This window comes from Gavialis gangeticus, unplaced genomic scaffold, assembly GCF_001723915.1.
Source record: "Gavialis gangeticus isolate Ggan-Ray unplaced genomic scaffold, GavGan_comp1, whole genome shotgun sequence".
Classification (NCBI taxonomy): Eukaryota; Metazoa; Chordata; order Crocodylia; family Gavialidae; genus Gavialis; species Gavialis gangeticus.
The window spans coordinates 23,626,010-23,632,253 of record NW_017728994.1 but is presented as its reverse complement, the minus strand read 5'-3'; the positions used below and the strand labels follow the sequence as shown (position 1 = coordinate 23,632,253).

The 6,244-nt window shown below is 40.2% G+C and overlaps 1 protein-coding gene across 2 annotated transcripts in view; it reads left to right on the top strand.

The window, feature by feature from the left end:
- Positions 1-6,244, top strand: part of SAMD8 (sterile alpha motif domain containing 8) — a 49,739-nt gene that overhangs the window by 740 nt on the left and 42,755 nt on the right. The gene's annotated exons all lie outside the window — the stretch shown is intronic.

Here is a 6,244-nt window from a genome sequence, read left to right as displayed (position 1 = left end):
CAAGGCCCTTTCAAGGGGGCCCCAGGGTGCCGCACGCAGTGAGCACTGCTCCCCGTGCAAACGATAAACATGGAGACTCAAGCAGGGATTCTGAGTGTTAAATCCATCCTGGCCTGTTGCGGGCTCCCAGTGCTGTGCCCCAGAGACACTGCTGCTCTTATTTTACCACACACAAAAAAGAGTGGAAAATAAGACTTAGTATTTCCAAGAAGCGGGTCTCTAGTCTAATGAGGGGTGTGTTGAGCCTAGAAAGGTTGAGAACTGCTGCCTTAAGGTTTTGCTGGTTAAAGTGTTTTTTTCATTTTAGTTGATTTATCCAGAGTGCCTAACTGTTTTTCTTATTCCAGTCAGCAGTCTTCATAGCAGAACATTTCTGGTGGAAGCAGAAAGACACAAGAACACTAGCATATGTGGGGAGTACACAAGTAATGCTGTGTACAAGTTTGCTGTGCTTGAGCATGTTTATTTGGAGAATGTGGTATTTTGCTTTCTGCTTAAAATGGGATTGATAGTTGGTACGAATTGGGGCCCCCTGAAGGTCAGGTTTCTGAACTATTTAGCCTGAGGCTGGGAAGAAGCTTGTAGCTATGTTGCCTGTGCTGTTCAGGTTCTGTGATTGAATGAGTTGGGTTTCCAAAATGTAGCAGTTTTCTTGACTTTCTTACAGATCTGTTTATCTGGCTATAGGCTATGCATAAAGAAATGTTTTCAGTTGGCTTGAGCTTCCTCTTGCAAACATACTCTGATAGTTATTTTTTTCCAGCTTCGTAAATAAATGGGCAAAAAAGCTGATGACAGAGGAGGATTTAGTGTTTCTCGTCTCATTTTGTTGTTTTACAAATACAGTTCATCTGGCCTTGTGGCTTTCTGGGTTTCTATGTCCAGCTTTTAAAATCCAGGAATCTGGCAGGTTATGCTGTCAGCAAAATTATTCAACAAATAAGCTTGTGCTGGGTACGGTCCATTTCCACAGAACTCATTCATGCAACTGGATGGTGAGTGGCACAATCTCAACACGGAGAGAGAGGGTACTCCATTTGAGGGTGGCAAGGACAAGGCAGGACTTAATCTGGAATTGCTTCTTGTATTTAGGAGTGATTGCAATAGTGCCTGGCACCAGATGCCAGAGAGAAGAGATTCCTATGCTCTTATGCCTGTTCTGGTAGTATCAGTGTGGGAGAGAAGAAAGTGCACAGAGTTAAATGCAGAAGCATAAGCAACAGAGAAAGGAGGTGGGGAAGAAGGGACCCTGTTAGGAGAGAGAATAAGTGTTGGGGTGAGAGAGGGGGGAAAGGGAAGGAGTAGATAACACATGGAAAAGACAGGAATTATGAAGGGAGGTGGATTAAGAGCTTTGGATTCAGGCCTGAAATTGTGGATGCTGTTGGAGGGCTTGTGCAGAAGACAGGCTTACAGATACACAATTCTTTTAGAATGTGAATTAGAAGCCAAGATTCCCAAGTTGTTGTCTGGCTGTGAAACACTTGTAAAATCTCTCATGGTCCACATGGAGGGTAGCTGGAGAAAGTTACGCTGTTGGCTCAAAGAGTATGGGTCTGTATCTAAATCTAGATACAGACTGCAACCATCCCTTCTAATAAGCCATATGGGGATCAGTATGGTTCCTTATGATGATAACTTGTTTGGCGTTTTTTTTTTTAAAGTTGTATAAAATTGTATAAAAAACCTGCTAAGCTTTAATCTGGAAGGCAGTCTGTAGATATAGTGAATGTGTATCTGACTTAAAGGCAGCCTGTTAAAATCTGTTTCCTAGAAATGGAATTAAAACTTACCCGGTCATGTTCATTCATTAACTGCAGGTAGATCTTTTATTTATACTTAGTCAACATGTAATTCCATAGCTTTTTTAATTAGCAAGTGGTGGGAATGAAAGGTAAAAGTTACCAGCACTATGAGTAGGTCTTCATTTTTCATTCTTTCTCAGGTCCCCTAGTATATCTGCTTATTTTCCTATCTGAACTTTTTTTTTCCCTCCCTACCTTTCAGCCCATCTTTTGTATCTGCATGGAACAGCCTCTGAAAAAAGTTTAGTTTCCATTTTTACATGACAAGATTTGTATTTATAATCATTCATGTCAATGCTTCTCTCCATTTCTAGTTCTAACTCACTTCAGCAGTGTTGTTTATTTAATTCATGTAGCACCTCTCTGAGGGCAGAGCTGGAGTCTGATTCTGAAATCAGTTTGTAGGGCTAGGTCTTGACTTCTGCACCGAGAGCTGCTCAGCTGAACCTTGTTTATGCAGAGATCTGAAGTCAGTAGATGATCTGATATACTGTAGGGTTCAAGGTTGCTGGAATTACTTGACATACAAAGTGATACCATATTCTCTAAGGCAAAGTTTGCTATCTGCTTTGAGTAATAGGATACAGCATCTTCAGGTAGGAAGTAAAGAATACTGAAACTTCAGGGGAGACTAAGCACCTCTGCTCTTGCAAAAAGCTCTCTATGATCATTAACTACTATGAGTGAGGATCACTTTTTTATTTGAAGGTGTCACCTTTTAAACAATGGGCACATCTACATGTCCACTTTAATATGCATTAGCCTATTTTAATGTGCATTAAACGATTACAAAAAACATTTTGTTTAGCTAATGCGCATTAAAATAGGCTAATGTGTCTTTTTCTAGTACTGTGTAATGGAGGTAGTAGCTTGAATGCGCATGACCTAAACTGCATTAATTGAACACGTAGACATACCCAGTGTGACTATGTAACTAAATATGATGCTGATGCAGTTTCATCATTCTGTGTAGAACAGTTAGCTAGAGTAGAGCACTAATTTACAGCCAATTCATAATTAAATTTGCTTTTTGGATGCCAATATTGACAGTGAAAGCAATATTTTTTTGCTAGCATGGAACAGTTCCAAAGTTACAGATTCCCTGTGCTCAGTATAGTCTAAGCAGTTTGGATGTTGTCGGCATTGTTTTGCCTAGTTAATTATCTGGACATCTAATCTCTCTGAACAAAATACAATTATTATCTATAAAGTTAAACTAAGTGTTGTTTCTTTTCTTTGAAGAATTTGTTACAACCCAGAGAAAATGATGAAAAATTATTTAGTAATTTAATGTAAACTGTTGGATCATTCTTTCTTAGTGTTATCTGAAAAACAGCAGGGGTGAGAGAGAACATTTTATTTTAGTTAAATGCAAGTTTTCTTTATCTTACTCTGTAGCTACTTACAGTTTTTTGCTTCTCTGCATTGGCCGAACCTCACCCAGACACTTTCCCACAAAAGTTGCTGAGTGAGACTTCATGCAAATGCAGAGGTTACTTACTTACATGAATCACTGCACAGAGTCGCTTCCTAAGGTTTTCTCTTGAAATTAAGCTGTAGCATATCACAAAGTTATCCTATCGCTTTCTCATTCATTAACATAGAATATGAACAAGATTGTGACATTTGAAGTATAAATGTTATTAGTTTATTGTAGCAGTCAAATTTTTAAAATGTAAACTCTTCTAGGTGGAGGTAGATGCTAATGTATTTGCTTGTGATAGACTTGTTGACCTCAAAGGGTGGTGCATATAAATCTTTGCAAAACTGGGGGCTGCAAGTGTGTCTTTGTAAACTTGGATATCTATTGGAACTCGATGGGATGACTTTGGTATGTGAATCTTACAGAATTGGGATCACAATGTGTAAATTATTTGAAACCAGGGATTATATAAATCAGGATGCCAAACATAGGGCCACAAGCAAGATGTGGCCCACAGGGCTGGGTCATCAAGCCCAGAGACTTTTGCCTTGACTCGGGTTATGATGTGGGATCTATCTGCCCCAGCAGGCAAGCTCTTAGGTGAGACGTGTGGCACTGGAGCCCCAGCAGCACCGTGGCCTTTCTGTTCTCATGGTGGCTGCCAAGTGCCCATGTGAGAGGGAAGGCCTTGGAGTCCCAGCAGCACCATGGTGCAAACCCAGTACCATGGCTTGTTCTTTCAGCAGCAGCAGCAGCAGAGTGCCTGCAGTGTTAGTTATCTTTCCAAAGTGCTGTTGTGCCCAGACAAGAGCAGCAGCATGGGAGCCCAATGGAAGCTGCCACATGAACACGCCTCAGTGCTGGTGCAGCTCCAGCCCTATAGCTCTTGCCTGGGTGCTTGACTGCTACTATGAGAAAAAGCTGCAGTGCTTCTGCAGTTTTCATTTGGGTACTTGGCTGCAGCCATGAGAACATACCATGGTGCTACTGAGGCTCCAGCGCTGCAGCTCACGCCCAGGTGCTTGGCTGCTGCCGTGAGAAGAAGCCATGGTGCTGTTGAAGTTCTGGTGCTACAGCTCTCGAGTTTGACTGCCAGGCATCCAATGCAAGAGCAGTGGTGCTGGAGCCTCAACAGCACTGTGGGAAGAAGTCCAGCCCCATGGTTTGTTTCTTCAACAGCAACCAACCACTTGGGATGCCGGGCCTCTTCCTGATTGTCTTGAAGCAGGCACTGCATGTACTAGATCTGGCATGAGCAGTAGAGTCTGTGACACCAGTCTGGCCCACTGAGCCAGCCCTACACCATTCACCTGCCCCATAGACCAATCCTGTGCCACTTATCCAGCTCACAAGGCAAGGTGAGTTTGATGCCCCTGGTGATAAATGATAGCTTAACTCAGCAACCAAAAATAAAGTTTTATATAAAAAATTGACATTATGATGATATAGTGTGACCGAAGCATTGCATGCATATGCATTTTTAGAAGGTAAGTGGGAGATCATATAAGTAGGCTGAGTAAGCCCTTTGCCTGTATAGAACAACTGAAATGAGTGGGAGCTGTGCATGAATTCAGGTATAGGTCTATGCAAATTAGCTTGCAGTTCTGAGGTTGAAGTTATTTCATCCACAATGGCAAGAAACTTAGGGGAAACTCAGTGTATTTATTAGATGTAGATGTGAAATTAAAAGACTATTTAATATCATACTAGCGTGAGGGAATGATTCTGTAAACCTGTAAAGATCAAACTTTTTATAACAGCCTCTTGTTAGTTGTTAAGTGGCTAAGAGAGTCAGAATGAAAGTTTTCTGATTTTCCTGTTATAATTCTGAAATGCAGGTCTGTTTTTGTACAACCAAGTACAACAGTTCTTCAGCCTGGTTGTGGCGTGCAGAATAATGTTTAACCATTAGGGTACATTCAGGGGATCCCTTTCTTTCCTTTTATTTTAATATGATAAATATTTAAAATGGGAAAAAGCCCACGGCTCACCAAACTAGAAAGATCAAGTTTTGCATAATAAGAATTTGAAGGAGTAAGGGAGGGAATGAATAAAATAACCTTTTACTTGAGAGGCTCCACTGTTGCTAACAAGCAGAATACAGATAATTTTTCCCTTTCCTTTGTCTCCCCTTATTTTGCTCATGGTAGAGAAGGACATAAAGTCTACTTTGTATATTGTAAGAACAGAAAGACTCAGAACTGAAGTAGCAAAACCAATCCTGCCCTGTTTGCATATGTTATCTTGAAGTAGGAAAAAAATAATTAGTGCCTAAATAGTTCTTGTCAGAGTGATATACAAGTATTAATAGAGCAATACAGTAGGATTTTAACAACTGCAATAATGCTCTGATACAGTAAGTGTAGTGCTTGATTAGTTGACTTTAAAGTCAGTACCATGAGTGAGGATGAAAGATGTTTTGTTGGTTAGGTTAGAGGTTGAGCTTTCAGTGTTTGTGGGAGCACCGTATCACCTGTTTGGATTAACAAGGTGTAAAGATAAAGTACCAGTTAGTGTATGGTTCAGCTTACTGCAAAACATAATCATGTTTTTACTGATTCTGAAGCCAATTTACATGTGAGTAATTTCCTACTGTTTGCTTGCAGTAGGGATATGCAGATAATCTAAACAAAAAGTCTTTCTAAACATAAGGAATTTGATATGTAGATTAGCAGAATAAATGATAAAATAGTTTAACAGTTCAGATCTATTGAGGGCACTTTTTTCTTTTCACTTCAAAATCTAGAACAAAAGATTAGTTACAATACTAGATACAAGTTTGCTTATCTTTTCTTTATAATTATGGCTGACAGTGCTGTGTGCTGTCTGAATGGCATTTGTGGTAATGATAGCAGCAAAATACTCGTAAGAGAGAGTGTGCGTGACTTGACACTTGAAATGAGTTGGTCTTTAAGGTGGCACCCTGATCTACTTTTTATGTAAGAATGGGTGTCAAAGAATCATTTTTCTTTTCTTCCCTTTCTAATTTAAAGTAACCAATATACTACCGTTGATT